The sequence below is a fragment of the Apus apus genome, chromosome 1 (genome assembly GCF_020740795.1).
Source record: "Apus apus isolate bApuApu2 chromosome 1, bApuApu2.pri.cur, whole genome shotgun sequence".
NCBI classification, from domain to species: domain Eukaryota; kingdom Metazoa; phylum Chordata; class Aves; order Apodiformes; family Apodidae; genus Apus; species Apus apus.
Genome location: NC_067282.1, coordinates 88371621 through 88388855, shown reverse-complemented (window position 1 = coordinate 88388855; position 17235 = coordinate 88371621). Strand labels below are relative to the sequence as shown.

The 17235-nt window shown below is 36.4% G+C and overlaps 1 protein-coding gene across 5 annotated transcripts in view; it reads right to left on the bottom strand.

The window, feature by feature from the left end:
* Nucleotides 1-14786, bottom strand: part of LOC127388112 (uncharacterized) — a 229116-nt gene extending 214330 nt beyond the window's left edge. For all 5 annotated transcript variants that reach the window (XR_007890312.1, XM_051627173.1, XM_051627216.1 and 2 more), the window contains exon 1: nucleotides 14411-14786. The gene's annotated coding sequence lies outside the window, so the exon portion shown is untranslated. The remainder of the gene's footprint in view (nucleotides 1-14410) is intronic.
* Nucleotides 14787-17235: the final 2449 nt, after the last annotated feature.

The window sequence follows — 17235 nt, the reverse complement described above, 5'->3', positions numbered from 1 at the left end:
ATTAAAAGGTGAACAAAATAGAAGGTAAGTAAAACTTCTTTGTCCCAAGTTTCCTTCCAAGTTCAGAATCATAAAAAATACTAATGTACTTTAAAATACACAAGATGAGCTATAGTAAATACTTGCTTTGTCCATATAAATATAGTCCTTTTATAGAATAGTAGATGCTTTATAGATTCTATCAAAGATGTCATAACCTGGACTAGAATTCAAACTCCTTATGGATATACAGCAAGATAAGTTTGTAAGTACAAGGTAGTGAAAACAGAATAATGAGAATTAAGCTTCTAATGAAACTTACCATCAAATACAACTGACTGAAAGCACTAAAATAAGGACCTGGAAGGATATAGGTTTCTCTGAATACGTGCTAAACAAGTAGGCAACTTCAGTGATGGATTCAGACTTGCAGTTTATGTTTGCTTTTGTTCTTTTACCGCAATTCGCTTTTAAAAATGATGAAATTTCATATAGCAATGATTCCTTTTTACAACTATTTTGATGGAAGATTGCCTAGGCATTAATTTTAAATTTGAAAAACATATACAGAAGGAAGAATTCAATGGATCAAAACCATCCTAATCTTAATGATATTAATAATTATACAATAAAAGGTAGTGAATAATTATACAATTAAAAGTAGCAGTAGGTTTTCTTTTTTAAAGGCAGATATTGTGAAACAATGACCCAAACACATTCTTCTTACAAGAAGCAGCAAAAAAGGTTAAAAAATAACCTCTTATTGCAAAAAGTTAGGTTTATACCCCATGGTTTTCAGCCTATGTTAGCACCACACACCATCCAAGATGTCCATTCTCAGCAATTGTGTGTAAGTCTTCATACAAGCATTTCTTCTCTGGCAGGGTTGCAGTTACAATCTGATCATATTGGTGTGGTACAGTGGGCACTGCTTGTTCTCTACACTGTCAATGAACTATAGATCTGGGGGAAAGGGATTATAAGATCACAACTTAATTTGAATTAGATAAGCCAAGTTTTCCAAGTATTTCCAATTTTCAGTTACAAATAGAAATGCATGCACACATTGCAGATATCTCTCTGTACTTATATTTAGCTTTATTGTCATCAAGAGTATGCCAGCAGGATGCTGTTCAAAGGAGTTGCTTTATAGATGCAATCAGCAATTTCAAATGGAAGCTATTTCAACAAAACTTCTCCCTCCATCAAAACCAACTTTTCTATTTAAGGAAATGTAATGGTTTTAATTTAAATGCCACTTGTGCACAAAGGCTAATATGAGACTCTAAGTGAAAAGATTTCAAGTTTTTCAGTCTTACTGCAATAAATCTTTTCCCTCTAAGTTTGTTTTTTTGTGTTTTTTTGTTTGTTTGCTTGTTTGTTTTTTTAATTCAGCATTTTAATTACCACGCTTCTGTTATTTCTCCTCTTTACAGAGCAATTCTAGCAACACACTTCTAAGAGGGCTAAAATTACTCCGTATATAATCTCCCCACAGGCCTGTGATCTGGATAGAAACTGTGTTACTTGATTCATTACACAGTACGTTTCTGTTGTACATGTTTTTCTCTGACACCATATGACCACAGTACTGGCACAGTCCTTTCCAGTTTATCAACATTTGGGATGTCCCAAGTGAAGCAAATAAAATCTGCTTTTTCTAAAATTCCAGCAGCATGTAGCCTCTAAGCCAAGACTCAGTTCACCTTAACACATTTGAAGCAATTCAGGTATATGATGAACATTTCTGTGCATCTCTCACACAATCTTTTTTTTTTTTTTTTAAGATTTTCCTCAAACTACTGACAAGTTCCCCTTTGTGGCATAACCTGAACAGATTTCAGCATCAACCCCTTCCTGATTATCCCAATTTATTGTTGGCTATGAATAAATATATCAAATACAGTTTCTTTTTCTCAGCTTTCACTCAATGAGCCTTTACAGAATACTCCAGTTTTATCTTTGTGAAAAGCTTCCAAGTTCTTGATTTTTCTGCCTATGAATTGAGAACTTCAATCTGTCCCAAAGCTTCCAGTTCTTCCAGGAGATCTGTTCCATGGCCACGAGATATTTATCCCATGGCCTTCCTCTTGTTTAGGACACTAGATTCTCAAAGGAATTCCTCACCCCAAACCAGGAGACTTTCAAGAGGGGTTTTGTGCAATGAAAGAAGCAGCTTCGTCTACCTCCCACCTCTCCCAGTTAAGCCATGCTATATAGCTCCTTTACCTTTTTCAGCTTTCCATGCATGTCTGCTTGAACTCCAGCAGAACCTCATTTAACAACTGGGGACCTGCTGGTGTTTGACTTTGCTAATGATTTCTGCTTGGAACGGAAAAATGGAACACAAGTAGGACTGAGCCTTCCACAAAGCCAACACGTGCTACACTTACCTCACATGCACTTCCAGTCACTTATTGCATTATGTAGGAAACTAATTTCATCCTTTTCCTATGGCCTGCTTTCCTTAGGGGCATTCCCTGTGCCCAGAAGGACTGCCTGGTGGGAAAGCAGGCAGGGCCTCTGGTGAAGGGATGCCATGAACAGACATGAATTTCCCAATGAAAGAAGGAGAAGAAAGGAAAATTAATGTAGTGATTTTATCTCCTATTTTAACACACACAGTGCATTTGCACGAGGATTTCCTAAGTCCAGAACACAGGAGTCTTGCTGTGCATGCATTAGTATTTCCTGCACAGATACATGGAAGTCCTAAGCACCTACCCAACCTCTCTGTTTGACTGGTTCCTTGGCAAGTGCCTGCTGAAGGATAAGTAGAGTTCTGATTCTTGGAGGAGGAAGGAAAGGGAAAAGCATTTCCCCTTGCAATAGGACTCTTCATATTACTAAGTTACTGCAACTGTAACTATTACACTGTTACTGAACACCTCTGAGAAAACTGGTGACCTGAATCCACTGACTATACCAACAAGTCCAACAGTCCAAACCAGAACTTTTGGAAGTCACTAGAAAGCCACATACTGATTTAAAGGCTGCTGGATGCAGGCTTTACCAGTTGATCAGTATGTAAGCATGTGCAGTAAACTGTAACCAAATATATGCTCACATCTGGAAGCACTTTTAAAAATGTGATTAAAATATAAAAACCATATGAAACACATGGTTTTGCAGGAAGTTCTAACATCACAACATGCTGCTAAAAGGAAAAGTACACTACTGGTCTGGTCCCTGGTTACTGAATGGACATGAAACAGGAGAGCCCTGAAGGGGAAATAACCCACTTGATTGAAAGCAATTTTCTATTGCATGTACTGAAGAATCTTTTCCTTCAGAGAATCCCCATAGTTTTCCCACCAAATGGATATTCAGAAATAAACAAAAAGGAGGAACAAAAAGACCTTCATATACCACTTTCACAGTAGCCTTTATTTGTTGCTTTACCAGCTGTGAGAATGGAATATTGCTCTAAGGAACTTCCTCAAACTCTAAATGTCCCTGAAGAAGGGAAGAGATCGGCATCCTTGGCATTGAACCTGTATGCACAGCAGATATTGGGGAATGGCCACTGTGTCTAGATGCTAGTCTCCTGCTAGTAGTGAGGTTCAGATGCAGAAGAGTTTGCAGATGTATTGCCAAATGGCAATCTCAGTCACCTATGCAAAAGTCATTTTTGGAACTACTGTGCTCTCCCCACCTCCCATAAAGACATGTAAGAGCCATTTTAAAACATCTTTTATTTATTATTTGTCTGAATATTAAAGAGGACCAAGTGCTTTTTGGAATCTGACTGCTTGCTCTAGTTGCACCATCACACTGAGCTGTTAGGAAAATCTAACCTCTAATCTCTACCTCATGCTTCCATTTTGTGAAATCTAACTAAACACATAGTTACATCTTATTTCAAAATAATTAAATCGAATTTTCCATCTTTTAAACAGAATTTTCTATTTTGGTCCTCATGTTATTGTTTTGACAGCTTATCATAAATTTAAAATATCTTTAGCATGATCAGCTGAATTGGTTTTGTTTGTTATTCTGGGTGGGTTTTTTTTGTTTCTTGGGGTTTGGTTCAGTTTTGTTGTTTGTTTTTTTCTTCATGCTGATGCCCGTAGCATACTCTGTGATGGACAATGAGGCTTCTGTAAAACTTGCTCCTAGACAGAACCAAACCTTTCACACAGAACCATGAACTCTCATGTCTTTATCCCTACCACAAAGTACTCATACCAAATTAGAAGTACAGTTCCTTAAAAATGAAGTCTTTAGACAACCTGCAGGATCATAACTGCACACCAGATCACTTAAAACGAGTGAGAAAAGGGCTACCGCACCAAAAGGGGCCTGAGAAAAACTGCTTACTATATTAAACACACACACAAACCTGCACTATTGCTAAAATGCAGGATTTTAATTTTTTTTTTCTTTAAAAAACCTGTATGTAGTGTCACCTCTGCTATTCACCATTTCGAAGTACAGAGTACAACCTAATTGCTAACAACTTTTTTAATTCAGCTGCAAATTCCATCCAAAACTGGTTGCTGAATGGACTTCTGTCTGCAGTGAGCTGATTCGTTAAGATTTCCTGTTGCTAGTGGTAACATTCCTATCTTGAAAAGTACACAGGAGACTATTTAGAGTTAGTACCTTTCTAAAATAGTCCACAAAAGACAACTGATACTCAAATTTCACAGATTTATAATTTCCTCTAATATATAAACTAGTGATTGCTCATGATCATCTGGCACTCATTCAGCTTATAAAACAAAAGCATAATAATGAAAATCAGTTGTTTTCCCTTATCTTTAATGACTTCAGGAGAAGGAAAATTCTTGGACACTAGTTCCAACATTTTAGAAAACCGTATCCATGTAATCAATTAAATCATAGAAAGCAATGGTAATTCATTTCCATTGATGCATCTTGTTTGGTTGATAACTAAACAGCTCTTTATAAGTATTATTTAATTTAAAAAGTATAGGCAAGCATTAACATTTTCAGTATTATCATTCTCATCTTTAGAAAGGTAATCTCAAGTCTACGGAAGCAGGCAATTTGTCCAAGGTAAGATAGGATACACAGGCATTTTAAATGTAAACAGAAAATACTGAACTGCTTTAAAATCAAGCATTTATCCTCATCTAAATGTGTCTATGCTGACTTCAACAGAGACAAGAAAGAACCAAGTTCTGGATACATTCTCAGTTGGAAAAAGTAGGTTTCCTCTGCCTTAATTTTTGTTATTTAATAGCTTGGCATATCTATCTTATTTATACAGGACTGAACTGCAGTTCTGCATCTCATATGAAAGATCAGTACAAATCTCATGTGTTCAGTGTAGCTTGTGATGACTGAAATAGTATGCAATTTTTTTCTATACAGGATAAAATGCTCAATAAACAGAGAAAAACAGCAAACAAGATGTTCTTGTTTGCCTATAGCAAGCAATTTACATCCTTTTAAGATCTTCTGGCATTTGGTCCTTTAATCTTTTGCAATAGCAAACCCAAGGTGTTCCGTAAGCACCAGATTGAATAAAACCTGCTTTCCTACAGATTTATTCTCTTTGCTCTGTAACTTCACATTCATTCTTCTCACTGCAAATGGCCAGATCTTTCCACATTGCTTATTACACTATCACCTGGCAGGAGAAACTGTGCTGTGACTAGTCTGGGGCTGCACACAGTTTGTTTGGCCACTGAGCCACTGCCAAACAGAATGTAAAACAGCTATGTTCTGCTTGCCTTTTCTTCAAAATTGGCACATATCTGGGTTTCTTTCCTCCATACAGTCACAGACTTTCATAAAACAAAATATTCATTGAGAATTTCAACTTCCAAATTTAAGTGAGAGAAACAAGGGTGCAAAACCCATGCAGGAGAGAAAGGGAACAGACAAACCATAGTAGAAGTCTTGCCTTCTTAGCAAGTGAGAACAACAACAAATATTTAAGAATAATACTTTTGATAATGTGACAGTTGTCTAGCTCTGTGGAATGCCAGGCCACAGTTTCACTTGTTTGATTTAATTTCAATAGATTCTAGGATTAGGCTTTTAAATCCATTTTTAGGAACTGTGGTGAGTGACCCTGCTTTCAAATGGAAGGAATCTAGCATCTTACTTTATGTATGACATGGACCATAATTAGCACTTTAAAATAAAGGACTCACTTCCTGACTTTAGACATAGCAGTGAACATACATGCAACCAATTGTAAACAATTACACACAGAACACACAAAGTTAGGCCTCAAAATCAAAAAAACTACCCTCTAAATAGCTATTATAAAATTAATGCAATTGGAGCTAAAAAGGAACATGTTAATTTATAAAATAAAAGTAAATATTTAAAATATTTTACCAGTAAGAAATTACATGTTTAAAGTGATTTGCCCAAATGTACAAAGAACTTAGATGACAACTTGAGATTTCTGAGTCCAGGTATAGACTGAAACTTTTAGAACTTCTGTAGCTGCTGTAAACCTAGAGTAAACCCAGAATGACGGAGATCAACACAATGTCAATGTTACTGTTTACTTAATTTCTGTTCCTTAACTGTCATAAAATGGTTACCTTTTCAAATATTGAAACTGCAGATGGAAGCTCTTTCCAACAGTTCGTAACTGGATTGTCTTAAGATCAAATTTCCCCACCAGAAAATTATACTGATGTGAGACCACACATAGTTGCGCAATTCAGATAAAAGAGTAAAAATTCCATATACATTTTTTGATGTTTCAGTTTTGGCTAGGTCAAAAAAACTGCTGTCACATTTTCCCTTTTGGTGTCCATTAACAATGGTGGTTCTTTGCAGTCTCAATTTCAGACTAGGTATAAAATATTTTACTAATTTCAATTTGTCACTGAGAAGACTGAGGCACACAAAAGTACATTTACTGTAATAGCATCATTTTATTTAATAGTTAATTACTAAATATAAGGTTAATGTAGTTAAATACCATTTTCCTTAAAAAGGTGTATTTCCCAATAGACTGTCATGCATTGCTTTTGCTCACCTTTTTTTGACCAAATTTTAAACAAAAGAGTTTTGGATTCAATACATGGAGTTAAAAATATTTGTAATATGACTGCAGTCTTAAAAATATAAAATAAAGATGTAAAAGGTGGATTAAAGTTGAAATGCTGTGTGTCACAATCACATTGACCACTGATACTTATATATTAACTAGAATAATTAAATATTGGTTCAGTGGTTTTCTATGGAATCATCTATATTTCTATTTAAAAAACAATTCAAATGTTTTATTCACCATTGCCTGCTAATATGCCCAAAATAAAATGTATATACACTCCATAATCTAGCAGTATCTGGCATGGTGCTATTTTAAAAATAATTTTTTTTTTTTTTTTTTTAATATACGTGGCTGAATAAAAGGAAGATACTTGAAATAGTGCTGGCTTTGGAGGAAGATGGGGGAGGTGTCTGCTGCCTGTCCTCCCAGAGAGCAGCCAGACGGCCAATTAACTGAGTTGTGTCTACCAACTAGTCAAAGCACTGTTGTCAATTTCCTGGTGGTAATGTCAGGAGACATGCAGAAGTTGTTGAATTATTGCAACGATGTATATGGAGCATGAGATAAGGAGGGTAAAAAAAGCTCAACACATCTGTAGATTTTGAATTAATGCAGCCTGCTGCTGCTCAAATTATAGTCTGGGAAGGCTTAATTTAAAAAGAAAAAAAAAAAAAAAAGCAAGAAAAAAAAGCAAGAAAAAAAAAAGCATCTCCTTTTATTATTAGCCATACGAATATAGAACATCTGTATGAAACTTGAACAAGCCCTATTCACTCAGAATGCCTCATAGAAGCATTCCTTCATTTTGTAAAAAGATCCAACAAAACTCTAGAAAAATTGACTGCAATTCTTAATTTCTGGTTCAGTAATGAAATCAAAACAACCTGGGAAGCAGAGCCAACAGCAGCATTAAAATGAATAACCTACATCAAAACTGAGTACAAATAATACTTGAAAAACCTGGAAGATGGTGAGAGGGTTCATTTTTTGTCCATGCGAGAAGCCCCAAGATGGCAATCTTGCTTCCTGTGCTTTTACTTCTCAGCACCCAGCTAAGTTAGCTTTGGATCCATGCTTGCACCAAGTTCTTTTAGCATCATGGTGTCTAAGAACAGGACACTTAGTGCTATACATTTCGAAGTCCAGTTTGTCATATGGTCCTCATGGCGAATACAAAAATATCAGTGTCCACCTTAACACTTACTTCCAAAAGATGTCATAAATAGCTATAATTTAACACCTCCAGTATAAAACAATTTAGATGGGATTTTTTACCTCAAACCCTTTAAAAATAGTCCAAAACCCACCTGTTGATCACATTGTTTCAAAAGCTGTTGTTCAAAGACTTCTGTTGAAAATGTTTTGTTTACTTTGCTATTAACAGGAAAAGTATAATTTATTCCCGCTTCTGCTTCTTAAAATGATTTTAACATGTTTCCTTTAACAAAAAAATAATAACAGAAAATCACCTGTGGTTTGTGACTACACAAAGGAAAATTTCAGGCCAAAAAATACACCTTAATAAATGGCAGTGATAGAAAGAAAACAGTTTAATATAACTTAAAACATGACTAAGCTACCAAATCCTGCCATATTTATTGTTTTTTCCAAAGGCTGGCAGTAGATGGTAAATGAATAGGAAAAAATGAAAAGGAAAGAATTTGAACAGTCCTACTTTTTCTTTAGCACAATCAATTAGTACAGTTTTTGCTTTATAGTGATGTAACTCCCATTTATTTCAGTGGAAGAATAGCCAGACCTGCTTCTGGAAAAACTTTCCTTGTGAATTTTCAGCCAGAGCTTGAAATACATTTTTCTGGGAAAAATACAGAGTGCAGTCTGTTTTCCACATGAGAAATACAAAGGTTTTCTCAGCACAGGTTCATTCTGTCGCTCCGCTGTGTCACATTTTGTATGTTTTATTTAAAAAGTTCCTTGATGAACACTTTATCCTTAATTTTCCTCATTTACTCTTTATAACTTACTCTCCCCTAGTGGGGAACAGATTTTTATTTCAGGAATTTATCACACACAGGCTGAAATAACAGATGCTCAGTGGCATCCAGGTCATAATCATGAGTAACTCATAAAATACACACTAAAACCAGGGTCGATATTTTCTGAAGACACTGATCCTCAATCCATAGGCTCAGCAAAGGCAAGTTGCCTTAGGAAACGTAGCTATTTGAAAGCACTTCCACTAGTCTGCCCATAATAACCTATATATTTTTGGTTACTAGTGAAGGAAATTATGTGTTTCCCTGCAGCTCTACTCTTTTTCTTCCACAGCCCTGGATCTAGTAAAAATGTCAGTGGTATATGATGAACTAGATCAGCCCACGTTAAAAACAATCTTCTTTTCAGCATTATTTTAAACCAGGGTCAATTCTGATCCATTTCTCTGAGTATTCTTCCAAGGATGTACCCCATTACAGAAACATCAGTGAAGTGGGAGAAGAGGCAGTGAAAGAGCACTGGGATGCCTTCAATCAGTTCTGCCAAAAAGAGCTATAGTTGGAAGGAAGTTTTTAGCTGGTGCTGCTTTTTGGGAATAATGAAAATTACCAACAGTGATGTGTACTTCAGGGTGAGGCCTTCTCTTTAATTTATATTGTGGTTTTTCATTTAACACTATTAAGCATGCAGTGTTCAAAACAGGACCAATTAAAGGGCCTGCACATCTTCCACAGGACATTTATGGACCATACGACATTTCTGGGGTTGAGAAACATGGAGAGTTGGTGTTACAAATGGAATACTTTCACTCAAAACGGCTTAAAACACAGAGAAGAAGGGGCTTTTTTAGAATACTTGAAGCTGTTTTTCTTACCTACTTTTATCAGACTGCTAAATAAACTGGGATTACAGAATTATCACTAAAATACCATCTGGAAAACTCATCTAGTTATTGTTTGAATCATTGGACATTTATCCAGCAGACAAGTAGGTATTTCAGTAAGTGGAGGTAGCACTACTGTGTACTACCTTGGTCATGTAATATGAGTGTCGTTTTCAGTAGAATACCAAGAAATTTTAAACTGCTACGGGTGCCACATACATACATTGCAAATCATTGTGAATACTGTTTTGAACTGAGGGATGAGTTATTTGCTTATAAGGCTTCTGCCAGTCCCTATGAAAGTCAGTAGGATCTTTGATGGAGTCCTGGATAAGTCCCTGGGCGATGAAAAAAATATAGAAGTGCATGGCTTGGTCAGAGGTCCTTTACTTCACTTATTTCCTGTTTTCTGTTGTCTCATGTTTCATGCTGCAAACGGCTTGCATATTTCCCAGTCCCAAGAACCAGAATTGCCAAACGACCTTCCAAAGGGTTTTACAAGAATTAAAAAAAAATAAGTTGGAGCTCCCATTGGAGCTGAAAAAAGAAACTGAACGTGTCCTCAAATAACAACCTGTCACAACAGATGTAACCATCCATCCTCACCTCTACCATAGCTGCTAGACAGAGCAAAGTAAATACAAGAAGATTTTAGGTCAGAAAGAGGTTTTTCTTCCTCAACATCTCCCCTCTCCACTCTAAATGCTGTAACCATAACCTTGGAAGGAAAGTCTTTCCTTCTTGCGTTAATTTATTACTTCAGGTATGAAACTGAATGCCAGAAGTGGAAACGCTTCTGAATAAGCCAGGAGAAAGCACTTTTGTCTTTCTTTTTCCTACTTTTTTCCTCAGTATTTTGCCTCTTGGTTTACTGAAGCCAGATGACTGCACGTCAGTTGACAATTCCCAAGACACAGGCTCATATCAGTGACCGACAGACCATTTTAGATTCCTCTCTCATGCCATGTTTCTTCTACTTTTAGATCTCCTCTGTCCTGCTTCTCTTATCACTGCTCTTATCCTCATATCCAATTACTTCTGCTTGTTCTCTGCATCCATTTGTTTTTAGTCACATATTATAATCACGTAAATAACTTCACAAGCCAATTTATCTGTTCTTCTTTCACCTTCATCATCACCTTTTTGTACAGTCTTCTCCTGATGGTTTAAATATGTAACAGGAAATTAAAAATTAACTGAAAATCAACTTGGCTATTAATTCCAAGGATCAGGTGTCTGCTCTCTTTCTTTTTTTTTTTTTCATGGACCAGCATCTGTACATCTTGTGTTTCTTGCTCCCTCAACTATTTCCTGAACTCCAAAACTCCAGTGCTAGCCATTTTAAACTTTTTCTTTTTTTTTTTTCTTTTTTTTTTTTTTTCATATGGTTCTTGGATCCATAAAGCTTGGAGATCAAAGAAATTTAAGACCCAAGTAACTGTAGGCAGAACAGTACTTTTAAATGGGATAATGAGTTGTGGATGAGGAAATTAAAGAAATTTAAAAATGAAACTATTTAAAAATTGCTAGGATATAACATAGCTGTTTTTTTCTTTTTAATTTGTGTTACCAACACTGGGATTCACTGACACCATGAGTGCCTCCAGTCTCCTGTTCCTGTCAATTTTCTTTTATCTCTCAGTATAGACACCACTTTGTCATGACAGCACAAACTAGTTCTTCTCTTTGACAGAAAAGTCAACCGTTAACCTTGAATTTCTCAAGTGACAGTAAAGATATCTAGAGGTACCATGGAGACTTGTTTCCAGATTTGTACAGGTGTCAACAAAATGAACATGTGTAGTAAAAGTTTTTCTTTCTTTCACACAGAACAACAGAACAAACCTAAAAGTGAACCTCCAAAATCACTTTTCTATGTAATTCACAAAAGAAATCTAGCTCCTCCTTGGCTAAACACTGAAGATGCTAAATGTAAACATTTCAAAGAAATTAATGCTATAAAGCATTGTGTTTCAATGTTTCTAAAACAACATTTTCCTCTAACTGTTGTCAGAGAGAATGTAAAAAGCCAGTATCATTATTATAGCCTGAACTCATGACTCTTTGACTTTCTCTAAGAGAAAATAATAGTATTTTAAGGTATATTATTGATGTTTAAACTTCCCACAATTCACATTACATTGTGCCAGTCCTCAGATGGTCACTAAGTACACCACATTTAATTATCATTTGTATCAATATTGTAGGGGTTTCCATGAATCACAGAACAGAGCTATTGGGAGCAGATATTCCCCTTCTAATGATAGATATAGGCATAAAATCCTTGGTAAATTATTCTCCTCATTAAGCCTTTTCTCCTTCAGCAGCCTGGTCATCAGAGCATGAAGAAATGTTCCATAATCCTCTAATATGGTGTCACAACACCACTGGTCTCTTATTTTGCCAATGAAAACCCTAGATCACAGGAAGACTGGCCCTCTGCTTGTGTGCCTATGGAGGAGGTGATCACATGCGAACACACCCACTGTCGCCTGGTCCCCAAGTGCCTTGCAACCACTAGATAGTGGCCAGCTTCCCAGCAGTCCAGCTCTCCAAAGCTGGGAAGAGATCACCTCTTCAAAGCTTCTTTTACTTTCAGTTTTTAAGGGTGTAAAGAACACTTGAGCAGGTATTCCTCCATCACGGTATAGGTAAAAAGAAAATCATACTTTCACGTCACATAAGAGGGCTCATTTCTTTCCCTCAAAGTGAACACTGAAACTCTTAAAAGAAAAGGAGGGCCTTCACCAAGAACACAGCCAAGAGTTTTCTTGAAGAAAGTCTAAGGTTTAGCCCGAGTCAAAATAGCTAAGAATTCAATTCATAATAAGAAAACAAAAAGTATGAAATCCATTTAGATAATCTTACATTGCAGCATTGCCTTCAAATCTGTATTTTCAGCATTTCTTTGAAACAATCTTACCCTCTTCCTTTTCTTTTTAAAACCATTTTCAAAATTGATAGGTACACTCAAGATCTTGAACTGGCAAATAAGAATCACCACAATAGGTGAACAACGTGAACTTCTGCACATGAAAGGGACTGTAACATCAGATCAACTCAGAAGCATTATCTTATTTTTTAAAAGAGACACCCTGCTAATTGTTACTAAGTTTCAGATGAGCACATAAACTTAGAAAGACAGGTCAAGAAACAAGTAGTAACATGCCTTCTGTGCAGAGCTCATCTGACCAACTTCTTACATTGAATATTAGAATTATTCTATCAAATGAGCATTTTCCCTGTAGCTCTAAATAACTGCTACATAATTCTCAGATTTTTCTTGCACTTTCTGACTGGTTATTTGTTTATTGGGAAAAAAAAAAAAAAGAACTTATTTCAGTAAATAAAGATACAACAAAGACAATTTTGTACAGGATTACACTTCTGCTGAAGGAAAAAAAGACTCATTTCTCCTCTAAATCACAGACATCTTAAAACCTCACATACAAAGTAACTTTGACATACCTTGATGATTTATTGCTCTAAATTTCATCCACTCAGCAGTTTTTTGCAAACATATTTCTAGTGTTACTGTCAACATGCAATGTTTAATTCTGTAGCTGTGCTAATAAAGCAGCCTTTTCAAACTAAGTCAGTAACTGAAATAACACTATAGCTCAGATCACATTTATTACCACTACAGTAGACGACTAGTGTATCTCACATGATTCGTTCAATAACTTACAAGAGTATTGTGTTTCCCTCCTTAATCAAGACAAGTTACAAAAGCCTTACATTCTATATAATTTTGAAGTTACCTAAAATTCAGTTAGCTCCTTTGTATTTTTAGAAATATGTATCCAAGCATAAATCCTTTATCGCTTAGCAGAAATCAGAGTCACTGTATGTTGTTTTAAGAAAAAATTATGTGCCTCACAACAAAGGAATGCAAAAAAAAAAAAAAAAAAGCTGCAGGAAAGCTTGAGTAAATAAAATAAATATGGATAGAATAAAACTGGCTTTCCCCAAGCCCCAAGTTTGTCAATAGAACAAAGCACTCACAAACAGCATGTAAAACCTGAATTCAAAATACATTTATAAAAAAGGGATAAGGACACATGTTTTTTCTATTTCATCTTGAAAAATAAAGGGACACAGCAATGAGTCTTGCTGGCAGGCAGATAACTCATAGGCCCTGACCCTTCGACTCACCAGGAATTCAAACACAAAGCTCTTTTCATAGTGACCGTGCCATACATTCTCAAGATAAGGCAGTGAAATAAGGAGCAATGGAGAGGTGCCACAAAGCTCAAACTGCAGAAAACTGTGTATAGAAATTATGATAATTTATTCACCTATATGCAGCTGCACACCAAGCATTAGCTGCAAAACTATTTATTTTCAAATCGGAAGCCATGCAACATGCTTTCAGAAATAGGACCTGTCTCCTGAAGCAAGCAAATGCAAACGAGAGAGCAAGCAGCAAGGAAAGAACTATCCCTGTACACTTCTGTATCATTCAGAATTGAAGTGCACATCCGGACAAATAATCTGTAACACAATGAGCTTTACAAAAGGACTGCTGTGGTAAAACGGAAGGGTTTTAGAAACAACAAAAAATAGCTACATTTCAAACAACATTTCAAATCTGGACTCACCATGAAAAAGCAACAGTTGCCTGAAGTTAGTGTGTTATTTTCTGCCCTGTTCCACTGCACTTTTTGCCTAGTTGTCCAACACTTGGTAGCTCAGAGCTGCCACACAGAGGCCCCTTCCGTGATCTGGCTTATTTGCCTGTCAGTTTGAGTCTCAGCTTCTGTATGATGCAGCTGTGCACTTTGCTGAAGGTCTAATATAATTTCCATAAGCTTTCTCCCTGCCTGGAGCAAGCAGTTTTTTCTCCCTGCTCAATAAATACTCAGATCACTTTTCTGGTACTCACAGGGATAAAGCTTTAAGTTGTTAAGGAGTTCTTACTAAGTAGTGGGTGGAGAACATAAGCTCAGTACAAGGAAACTCTGCGCATAATCAGAAACTGAGAAACTTCCTCCCTTTCCCTCAACCCCTCCTCTCGCCAGGCAAAGCTGCCAGTGCCTCCTTTACAGAAATTTAGGAATGTAAAGGGAGGACTCAAAGGGGCCCAGTCAGACAAGCCTTTCTCAATCAATTAGCTTGCAGCCATTACTTGTGACCCTAGGTCACACAACATAAGTGTGTGGGGTGTGCCTTTAGGGGTACACCAAAGCTACTTATTAAAACTTACATAACCAAAAAATGTTCAAAATCAAATAAACTTTGAAAGCTGGAAAATATTTTCCATGTACCACAGTTTTTCAGGAAGAAGAGTTTTGAGTAAAGAAACATTACTTTGCTTTTCCAATAAAAAATCCTTTGATGCAGGAACCTAATTTTTTGTACTAAAAAAAAAAAGAAAAGAAAAAAAAAGAGATCCAAATGTGATACACAAACAGACTTTAAAGTTATATTTGCTTTACAATTATGCAAAAAATTAATAGTAGCAGCATGAGTGATATTTCACAAGGCACATGATAATTTTTCCTTAAATAAGACTACTGTCTGTAGCTGCAAAGAACTATATGTTTATAGGACCATTTAATTAATTCACAAAGTTCAGACCACGTATTTCAGTCCTCTGCAAGAAATGAGTTCTGAGCATTCGGATTTTCTTCTTCATTTTACTATGCCAACATAAGGAATCAAACAATTTATGTTTTAAAAAGGTCTGGAATATTTAAATACTGTGGTAAATTATCCTGGATTGAACACACCGGGAGAAGAGGGTGTAACTTACCACAATTCCCACATGACAAGTATACACCCCTTGGTGTGAAGGAAAACTTCAAAAAGACCCTCAGCTCCATATCCTGCCAACCCAATGACATGGAGATGATGCCTTGGAAAAACCCATGAGGGAGTCCTGATTTCAAAAGCAGATCTATGACAACCCCTTTCTGGGCCAGACAAGATCAATGCACTGCAGGGGCGATACACTTTAATCTCAAGGTGCATCGCAAAGGATTGCAAAGTGCCACAGATCAAGGCTTGTACATAGTTGAAAAACAGTTCAGCATAAACTTCACTCCCTACTTAAGGTAACTGAGCAACAGCTAAACAAAAGCTCAGAGAGGACTCAGAGAAACACATAATAATATAGCAAAGTAGCAGTAAAGTATTAAAATTAATTGAGGATGACGTAGACAACCTCTGATCTACATGTCTCTCCTCCATTAAAATCCCAGTCAGACTCTCTGAACAGGCAGCGTGGCTTGTGTTAGTCCAGACATTCATTCCAGAGATCAGATTGCAGGAACAGGGCCACTGAGTGAGTGCCCTGGGGTAAGGATTTTGCTTCTGTCTTGCACATAAGACAGCATTTAATAAATTAGGTCACATTTAAGTCCTTGGAAAGACCTGGCAGTAGAAATAATAATCATGGAAACTTTAATTTTGAAAGGAAAAAATGCGCTCAGGATTAAGACACTAGGAGTTAGGATATTTGTGTTCTGTTCCCATTTGTGTCTCAGACTGCCCAAATTATTTGGGAGACATTTTTTCATCTTTTGCATTAATGCCAAATATCTTTTGCCTTACGGATGTAAGGACTTTGCCTTCCCAAAGTATATAAATTTAAAGTGATAATAATATTCAATACATGAATGCCTTCAATACTGGTTCACAAGACATGCTCTACATAGTGGAATTAAGGCAGTATTGAATACACAGGACTTCTAAGTAACTGAAAACAAGGTGTTCTGAAGCATTATTCAGATCCATTGTGGACTTCAACACACACACAACCTCCAAGACATAAATGTAAATCCATACATGTGAATAATGATATACACTTAATTCTCTTCCCTTTAGCCATCTAAATGTAAGGTTCCTGGAAAGCTTACAGAGCTGGGCCCTTAAATCACAAGGAGTTGCAGTCCCTAACAGTAGAAAAAAATGAGAAAACAGTGCCTGAAGACAGGCTGTCTTGAGCATTGTTCCCAGCAAGAGTTAAGAAAAGGAGAACTCACTCCATGTTTGGCCAGCATCTGTAAACTTCCAGGCTAAGTGAGCAGAATTAACATTAATTTCAGGTTTCCCTTGAACCTACAATTTCTAAAGCAAGATACACCCCAAGCACTCCACTTGGCTATACAGTAGAGGTTCACACATCGTTCTTTTGGAAAGGCTGATATGGAAAATTTACTACACAAATAATAAAGAAATTTAAAGGATGTTTTTAATGTGGCTTAAAACAATGCTTCCACACTGGAAATAATAATAGAATAATGGCTCCTCCTGGCACTGTTTAGTCCCCTGGCTAAGGGCTCTTCCTTTTCCTGATTGCTGGCTGTAAAATTACCCCTCCATTGGCTCCACTCCATCATTGCCACATTTCAGTGAAGCAAAGGCAACACGAACCATTTCAAAATAATCTCTAATGAATAAAGATGCAAAACTAGAAAAGCCA